Source organism: Rhinopithecus bieti, unplaced genomic scaffold (assembly GCF_001698545.2).
Source record: "Rhinopithecus bieti isolate Rb0 unplaced genomic scaffold, ASM169854v2 scaffold_4698, whole genome shotgun sequence".
NCBI classification, from domain to species: domain Eukaryota; kingdom Metazoa; phylum Chordata; class Mammalia; order Primates; family Cercopithecidae; genus Rhinopithecus; species Rhinopithecus bieti.
This window is the reverse complement of record NW_016804634.1, coordinates 1,331,836-1,342,040: the sequence shown is the minus strand read 5'-3', so window position 1 is coordinate 1,342,040 and position 10,205 is coordinate 1,331,836.

Here is a 10,205-nt window from a genome sequence, read left to right as displayed (position 1 = left end):
AAAAAAAAAAAAAAAAAAAAAAAGAAAGAAAGAAATTTTTCTTAATATTTGGGAGTCACAGAAATTTATCACATTTAGTAGAATTTTTAATTTGCTTAATGGCTAAATTATATTTAGTAATGAAGAAAAATATTATAAAATATTATATAAAGACACTGTACTTCTATATCCTTAGAGTGTGTGACATTATTGTGAAAATTAATAATTTTAAAGGTGCAGATCAAAAACTTAATTTGAAAGAGTACATGATCAATATGAATCTATTTAACAGCATGATTTACTGGGAGAGTGTTTTAGCCACAAGTATTTTGGTTGTAAAGGGAAATCTTACATCTGTTTCAAAGTTTTATATATATTTAAAAGTCCAAAATGCTACATCAGCTTCTTTGGAATTAACCATACTAAAATTGTATACTTTTTAAAATTAACAATGAAATAAAAATTGATTGACTGCTTCTTAGGATTGGTAGGTGTGTGTTAAACACTATAGAGCACTACATAAAATATTTTTTACTGTTACACTTTGTAGATTACTCTATAGGTGACTGTGAGTGGGTCATGAGGGACAGAAAGATTTTATTGCCCCTGTTTTCCAGATAAGGAAATTCAAGCTTAGAGACAGTAAGTAAGTAACTTGCTGAAGATCTCAAAGCTAAACAATGGCAGATCCAGGAATTTGAGGCTTACAATCTTAAATCTTGTCATCGTTAGCATGACATTTTGTTATTTTTTCAGCTCAGCATAAGTCATCTCCTCTGAAGTCCACTTACAAAGAAGACATTCGCTTCAAAGCCAAACATTTCCTTACAGAGTGTTTTTATTGAAATGAAGTTAGAAATCGAAATATGAAGAGCTGAGTTTCAGTATCTGATGAAAACAGCCAGTTTTGTTTCTTGGTTATTAAAAATGCTTGCTTTAAGACCAAAATGGTGAAAAGGTCAAAGGACTTGGGAGCTGAGTGGTGCTGTTTGCTTGCTGGCAGCTTTAGCTCCACCATCCCTGATTTTGCACTCACAGCATCTGGAGTCTGATTAGCTTTTGCCCACAATAAGATTTATCTCACTAGTTTTGTTTGTGAAAACTCTGCAGTGTGAAAATGCACGGAACGTTTGAAATTACCAGAAATGACTCAAAAATTTTAGATGTTTTCTACTTGGTCACAGAGGCCTCCTCTCATATCTCCAGAAACCCTAATGCTGGTCTTTTTAAAAAAATGTATTGTACATTGATTTCAATTCATGATCTAAGTTTCAGCACAGAAATCACTGTTGAACCATTTGCAGGTTCATTCCTAATGCTTTGCCTAAAAGTAAAGTGTACAAAACAATATCACGGAGAAAGAGAACAAGAAACAGACTCTTTTCAGGGGCTCCAGATTAGGGCTGCATCTTGTGCAAACTGAGGGCACAGTGAGGACTTTCTTATCCAGAGATCTGTCTGGCACTCGTCAGGTGGTGTTACTTGATCACAGCGGGATAAAAATGCACTCCCAGGGCAAATCTGTAAACACCAGCTTAATCTGCATGGGAAGAGCAACTGTCATCTCCTCCGACAGAAAGAGCCTCCAGGACACATTCCAGCAGTGACAGTCACCTCAGTGTCTTAAAAAATCTTGCCAGATTTATTACGGAACGATTAGAAATGTTGGAAAGTTGTATTGGGAGAAAATAAATGAGTATTTTCTGTGAATTTTGCTTCTTTAAAGGTAGTATAGATCCTCATTTTACAATGTGATTAAAATAAAATTTGTATTGCTTCAGGAGCTGCAGCGTCTTCAACATTGTTAAACAATGGCATCATTTTTTGTACCATTGCCTCTTCAAGCAATCTATGTAGTCAGCACCATCCTTTCTAACAAAATAGGTTAAAGATGATCATTCCAATATTTAACTTAAGTTCTTATTGTGTGTTAGCATAAAATCACAAAATTATTGGGGTAATATTTAAAGAAAGATAAATATGAGCAGACTTGTAGATACCTAAGGGGAAAAGCTCAAAGATAATGGTAAAAATTAAACAGTAATAAATGTAATGATATATAATTAACACACAAAGTACAATTTTTTCCAAGTCTTGAAAGGTTTGCATGTGAATTTTTATAATACTGTATTTTATGAGGGACAGATAAACAGTCATTCCCCACTCCATCCCTCTGACACACACATGGACAGGGAAATCTAGAGAATCCTGGCTGCCGAAGGTCTTTTCTGTGTGAAATAAGAATTCTTGCCATTTAGAAGTAGTGGCAGTGGTGGAGTAGTCAAGAACACCTCCGAGAAGCTGATGAATGTCATAAACTTTATTTTCAGAAGAAAAATAATACACAGAACATGTGATATTCCATTTCAAAGGATTCATCAACTCCCTAAAATCCTACTAAACTGGGCTAAGAACCTTAATGCAACACATTCAAGTGAATGATTGGTTCTGACTATGGCCAAAGTACTATAGAGGGATGGGCTATTCCCACAGTAATACTGAACTGTCATCACAGCTGGAAACTGTGGCCTTTAAATTTCCTCTTAATGTCCTGCCCAAGTTCACCTGAGAATTCCTTCACTTTCTGCTTTACTTTCATTTAATTCAACCTCCTGGCTAATTCCTGTGTAAACATATGTTTGACTATACATACATGGAGAGAAACATATTGAAAACATTAAGTGTTAAAAAATGGTTTACATTAGTTACTTCCATATATGTTCATTTGAATAAGGTGAAGCATCAAGAAAACTAGTTACCAGGAGCCTTATTTATCCAAGATGAATACCTAGAGAAATTCTTTGGTATTAGTGTCAGCGTTTGCAAGAAAAAATTATCCTATTAAAATAGCCTTCATGAATAATTCAGAGAGTTCAATTTAATGGAGGAAGGGGGAGACAGAAACAGGTTATCAAATTTGTTGGAAACCCATGTTGCTGCGTGGCATTTTTTATGACCAGTTATAATGTAGGTTATTCTTTGTTCTGTATCTACATGAAAAAGTAGATCTCAACATTTAAACACCATTGCCTTTAATTTTTTGCTTTGTAGTCATTATTGCATTTATTCAAATATTTTTTCTCAAAATATGTGTTGAACTGTGGAGTCCCATTTTTTTTTTTTTTTTTTTTTATAGTTGATAAGAAATGTTTGCCAATGTTGAAATAGTAGCAGACTTAAAAGGAAACAACTGGGATTATGAACTTTCTGTGTGGTAAAGATGATCATGAAGGCGAGTGTTGTGTACACTGGTTATTTATCTTCTGCATTAGTCAGGATTCAGTAAAAACAAACTCAGAAGCCACTTTAGAAATGCCAATTATGAACGATTTAGGATAGAGAATTAGAGCTTACAAAACCTCAAGAAAGACTGGAAGAGCAAATTTTCAGGATTGGAGAGAGACAGATTAAGGACAAAGAAGAATAGCAATAGGATTCAGTAGTTCACCAAGCTCAGAGAGTTTATCTTCTTGATCAAGTTTAGTGACTACTGTCCCACATGCAGAGAAGCCTGATGAAAGCAGGATGTTTCAGATTCGAAACTCAATAGCCAATGGTTTTTTAGTTTCCCTATTAATCAGCAAGTGCTTTTCCTACAATGTAGATAGCATAGTATTTTTTTCTTTGAAAAAAAAAAAGGAACAATATTATATTCCCTGTTATGGTTTCAGTACCTACTATGTACTATATTAACCATCTACATGTATTTTATAGAGATAAAACCATAAATGTTAATAATAAAGGACCAAATAGATGCTAAGTTATATAATACTAATAACTGCAATTACCTCCTCTTTTCCCTGATTATCATCATCATCATTAGGAAAAATACACTAAAACTTCAGTTTTGGAGGAAATTGTGCTCACCTGAAGTAGCAGGTAGGGCTTTGTGTGAGAAACGGTGTTTCATCCAGTCTTGATAGGAGTTTCTCAGAGGATAGGCATAAGAGAAGTGAAGGTGGCAGGGTTTTTTGTTCGTTTGTTTTTGTTTCTGTTTTTGAGACAGGGTCTCACTCTGTCATCCAGGCTGCAGTGCAATGGTGTGATGTTGGCTCACTGCAGCCTCAAACTCTCAGGCTCAAACGATCCTCCCACTTCACCCTCCTGAGTAGCTAAGACCACAGGCACTTGCCACCATACCTGGCTAATTTTTGTATTTTTTGTAGAGATGGGATTTTGTCATGTTGCCCAGTCTGGTTTCAAACTTCTGGGCCTTAAGCAATTTGCCAGCCTCAGCCTCCCAACGTGCTGGTAATAGCAAAAGGATGCAGACAAATTCCTAGGTAGACAGGGATAGGTTCCTGTTGAAACCTGACCTTCAAGCCAAAGACAGACTGAAGTCTGAAAACAGAGCCGCCAGTTCCAGGTGCAGCCCACGAGGCAGAGTGAGAACTTCATCGATACCTTTTAGCCAACCTAATGGTGCTTTTTCCAGACCCACCCATAGACCAATCATCATGCACTCCCCCATTCTGGGCCCATGTTAACCCCAGACTCATCCTCACAGATGGCTACATGCTTTTGGGTCCCCTGTCCCCACACGGAGGGCTACCCACTTCAGGTCCACTCTCATGTCAAGAGCTTTTGTGTGGCTCAATAAAATTCTTCACTGCCTTGCTCACTCTGGTGTCTGCGTGCCTTATTCCTCTTGGTTGTGGGACAAGAACCTGGAACCTGCTGAAACGTGGGTACAGAAAGAACTGTAACATGTGCTCCTACTCACAGAGCTATGGGAGGGGAAAAAAAACACTGGGTGCCACATGCCCCCATTTGTTGAGCTGTGGGCAGCTGGAATGAATGAGCTATAACACACTCCTGTACACCAAGCTTCAGTTGGCAGGGAGACCTATAACATGCCCCCATCCACTGAGCTACAGGCCAGGGGGAAAGCCATAACACACCTCCATGCCTGAGTTGTATGCAGTGAGTAGAGCTGTAACACGTTCCATATGTTGAGATGTGGGCACAAAGAAGTGAAGCAGTCTGGTGCCATTCCCTCCTGACTGACTCACCAAACTACAAAAGCCACAACATTTCTTGAGGGCTCAGACCTCAGGATTCTCCAAGCAAGAGCTATAACACCTCTTGGGGCTTCATGGCTGCTGGCATCTCTGACTTTTTGGGTGTCACCATGTTCCTCTCACCTAGACTCTGGTGCCCAAGACAAAAACCACGCATGGCACACCCAGTTTAGCCACAGGTGGGGGAGAGTCCCTGTTCAGGCATAGTTTCTGGGCTGGGGAGTGAGCCTAGTACAGCCTACTGGGCCAAGTGGGCAGAGTGAGTCTGGCAGGCCTGAGAGAGGCCCCAACCAGAGGTCACAGCAGCTGCAGACATTTCTGGCTGGTAAAGTGGCACTAAAGGAATCCTGTAACATTTCTGGGGGCTTGACTGGGATCATCAGAATGGTGAGTAAGTGTGGACCTACTACTCAGATAGCACGGCTGCAAAGGACAGGCTTGCTGGGGAGGACTTTGTCAACTCCTCCATCACCCTCGGGTGTTGGTAATGTTAACTTTGTTCCAATCTAGTTTCCTTTTATGGAGGTCTAGCTGTTGTGTGGGACTGGAAGGTTCTTGGGCAAATGAGGGTATCTGTCTGAGGCTACATCTTGTTGTTGATCAAAGGCCCCTGGACTGACTCTAGTCCCCCACAGTCCACTAGGGTGTTGGCACTAGGACCTCCAGTTTTTCCTATGGTACTTTCTTTCTTTCTTTCACAGCTGTCATGGCTTCTATCTCTTCTTTGTATACAATGTTAAGGGTGCTGTTGTAAACCACAAAGGTAATATAACTGGATAGAATGAGCACTTGGCTCAGTCATCAGGAGGGTAATTTGGAACAATGTGGTTTCTGTCTAAGAAGCAAGTAGGATGTAATGATTAAGAAAATTTTCTTTCCCCTGTTGAAGGAACTTATTAGCATAGGGCAAGAGGCATTTCCCCTAGGCACCTTCTCTCCCCTGCATTTAAGTTTGCTTTTTTCCCACCATGACAGGAGTCAACACAGTCCTGAGAATACAGGGAGATTTTCCATGCAAGGGAGTAATTTTTTCCTCATGGGAGGCATCTTATTAGGACAGGTCCCCCATTCCCAGGACTCCCTTTCTTTTTTTGTTTGAGGAGGATCTGGTTCCACAGCTTCACCTTAGCATTATTCTAATGTATTTTCCAAGCTTCATTTTGGAACCCTAAAAAGAAAACTATGTCTGAGGGACCCAGAGTCAGTCAATAGTAGAAGGCTAGGGTACAACACAGGTAAGCATGACTATCCCTGATGACTAGGCCTTCCTGCTTCATGGGTGAAGAACTTGTTTGCATTCGTGGCATAGAAGAGGTCTGTGGAACACAAAGGTTGCTGACAGCAGAAGGCTAGGATACAGCATAGCTAAGTGTGACTTACCCTACTAACTAGGCCTTCCCAATTCATGGGTGGAGGCTGCACACACATCCATGAGTGGCTTCCTACTGGCTGCCAGGACTTGAGGAAGGAAAGGGGGTAAGAAAAAAATGACACCTTTTCTTCTCCCCCTCAGATACCCCAGGTTTTGCTGAAAGAGAGACAGGAACTAAGGGATGCTTTTTCCCCTCTCTTTCAGATGGGTAACAAACTGTCTTCAGCCTGCACTCCTCAAGTGAATCTTGAATCACTGGGACTCCTTTGACCCTCACACTCTGCAGAAAAAAAAAAAAAAAAATGCCTTAAATTTCTTTGCATGAGGATTTGGCCAGATTGTGATTTGCAGTAAGTACAAGTCTGGCCTCTAGAGGGAAGCATTAGTTTCAATACTATTCCATAGTTGGACCTTTTCTTTAAATGCCAGGGCAAATGGTCTGGGGTCCCATATGTGCAGGCTTTCTTTGCCTTGCAGGGTAATCCAAACCTTTGCTGACACCGCAGGATTGATTCAGGCCTCCTAGTGGCAATCTCAGGAGAGGATGAAAAAGGCAATTCCAAGGGAATAGGAAAGCGAACCCCCCAGGTGCCTCCACCAGGTGAGTCAGCTCCCTCTGGTCCTGCTCCTAGTGCACCCCATTCTCCCTATCAAAGTTCTCTCTCAAGCTTGTCCTGTCCTAGAAGTCTTTGTTTTAGGCAACTCCCAGTCTCACTCCTATCCCTACAAGAGATGCCTGGTGAATATGAATCCATTAAGGTCCAGGTCCCCTTTTCTCTACCAGACTTAAGGCAAATTAAGGAGAAGTTTTTTCAAAGATGACCCAGGCATGAATATTGACTCTTTCTAGAATTGTCTGCAAGGACATTATGTTACTTTTGAATCAAACTGCAACAGCCCTTATAATACTCAAATATTGGAGGTACAGAAACTCAACAGGGAATGGAGACTCATCCAGGATCTGTACCTCATTAATGAGGCTGTGGTTCCAATTCATCCAGTGTTTCTGAATCCCTATGTCCTGCTAAATCAAATACCTGAGGGAACTAAATGGTTAGCAGTCCTGGACTTAAAGAATGTCTTTTTTCTGCATACCACTACACCCCAACTCCCAATATTTGTTTGCATTTGAAGATCCCTCCAACCAAACCACTTAGCTAACCTGGACAGTGTTAACCTCAGGGATTCCAAGATAGTCCCAACCTGTTTGGGCAGACACTGTCAAAAGATCTGAGTTCCTTTATCCTCAGGTTAAAGTTTTACACTATGTAGATGACATTCTCCTTTGTGATCCAACTGAGTCTCTCAGGAGGGCAGTCAGAATCTTCTTAATTTTCTGGCTAACAGAGGATATAAGGTCTCAAAATCTAAGGCTCAGCTCTGTCAGGCTTCAGTCAAGTATCTAGGTCCAGTCTTGTTAGAGAGGACCACGACACTAGGCGAAGAAAAAATTAAGCCCAGCTCCTCCTTTCCCATCCCCCAAACCCTCAAGCAACTGAAGGGATTCTTAAGCATTACAGGATTCTGCAGATTATGGATACCTCGGTACAGTGAGATAGCACATCCCTTATATCACCTAATAAAGGAAACTCAGGCAGATAAGACTCACTCCCTAATTTGGGAACCAGAGGCTAAAAGGCCATTTGACCAATTGAAACAAGCCTTGCTTGAGGCACCAGCCCTTAGTCTTCCCACAGGGAAGATGTTCAATCTTTATGTAGCATAAAGGAAGAAAATGACCCTGGGAGTTCTAACCCAGGTCCAAGGTCCAGCCCAGAAGCCTGTCGGCTACCTGAGCAAGGAGCTTGATTTAGTAGCTAAAGAATGGCTGGCCCACCTCTAGGCAGTTGCAGCAGTAGCCGTGGTGGTATCAGAGGCTACTAAGTTAACCATGGGTAATAACTTAACTGTTTATGCCCCACCTAATGTGGCAGGACTGCTGTCTTCTAAGGGGAGTCTCTGACTATTGTAAAACCACATCCTGGAATATCAAGCTCTGTTATTAGAGGAATCTGCAGTCCAGTTAAGAACCTATCCCTCCCTAAACCCAGCCACCTTCCTCCCAGAGGAAGCTGTGGAATTTGAACATGACTGCAACTACATAGTAGTGCAAACCTATGTGGTCAGAGAGGACTTCAAACTAACCCCCTTAGAGAACCCAGCCTGGACTCTCTTTATGGATGGAAGTTCTTCTGTAGAACAAGAGTTTCATAAAGCAGGGTATGAAATAATCACCCTGAATGACATTATTGAGAGCACGCCTCTCTTCTCAGGCACAAGTGCTCAACTAGCTGAGCTAATTGCCATCACAAGGGTGCATGAATTAAGCAAAGGGAAAGCAGTCAACACTCATACTGATTCTAAGTATGTTTTCCTAGTCCTCCATGCCAATGCCACTGTCTAGAAACAGACTTTCTCACAGTTAATGAGCTGCCCATTAAATGTCATCAGGAAATTAATAGACTATTATCCTCAGTTTTCTTTCCATGGGAAGTGACAGTAATACCTTTTAAATGCCACCCAAAGGGGACAGATGAAATAGCCAAGGGATATTATTTGGCAGACCAAGCAGCTAAATCAGCAGTGAGAAGGCTGCAGATTTCTGATCCACTTGAGGACCCTCTAATCTGGGAGGGCTTCATAAGAGAAATAAAACCTCAATATTTTTCTGTGGAAATAGAATGGGCCACCTCTCAGGGATATACCTTTCAGCCCTCAAGATGGCTACAATTGGAGGATGGCAAGTTTCATCTACCAGCTTCCAGTCCATGGAAAGTTCTTAAAATCTTTCACCAAGGCTTCCATCTAGGTAAGGATAAAACCTATCAAATGTCCCAAAAGTTATTCTCAGGTAAAAATTTGCTAAAAGAGTGAAACAGGTCATTAATGCTTGTGAGACTTGACTTAAAAAGAATCCCCTCAATTAATGACTTCTCCCCACTAGAACTCAAAGAATGGGAAGCTACCTGGGGGAAGAGTGGCAGATATATTTCACCTATATGTCAAAGATAAGGGGCATCCAGTATCTTCTGGTATTACTCTGGTTTACCTTCACTAACTGGGTAGAAGTATTTCCATGTTGAAAAGAGAAAGCCTCTGAGGTGATAAAAGTACTAATTAATAAGGTCATTCCTCATTTTTGAACTTGCTAAGTACCTCCAGAGTGATATGATAATAGCCTTTCATTCAAGGCAGCTGTCACCCAGGGAGTCTCAAAGATACTAAGCATATAATACCATCTTCATTCTGTTTGGAGACCACAATTCTCGGGAAAGGTAGAAAAGACAAATGATATTATCAAAAGACAATGAAGAAAACTGTCTCAAGAGACTCATCTCTCCTGGATTATACTTCTTCTTATGGCCCTACTATGTGTTAGAAATACCCCCTTCAAAGCTGGGTTTAAGTCCCTTCAAAATGATGTATGGATGGTATTTTCTCACCAATGATTACTTGCTAGACCAAGAAACCTCTGATGTGATTAAACATGTAATTTCTTTGGCCCATTTCCAACAGTAACTGGAATAACTGTTTGGCCCAACCTCATGAACTAGGGCCACCTCTATTCAAATCAGGGCACTTAGTATTTGTAAATGGTCTTCCTTCCCTTTTTCCTTCTCTAGGCCTGAACTGAAAGGAACCTTACACTGTACTTCTTTCTACTCCTTCAGCATTAAAGGTCACTAGAATTGATTCTTGATCTCATTATAGTTACATAAAGGCCTGAGAAACTGATGGAATTAACTCTGTTGACCCAAAAGAGACCCCAAAGCACCAGTGTGAAGAAGTAGGAGACCTCAAGCTAAAAATAACAAAAGATAAGTATCAATAAT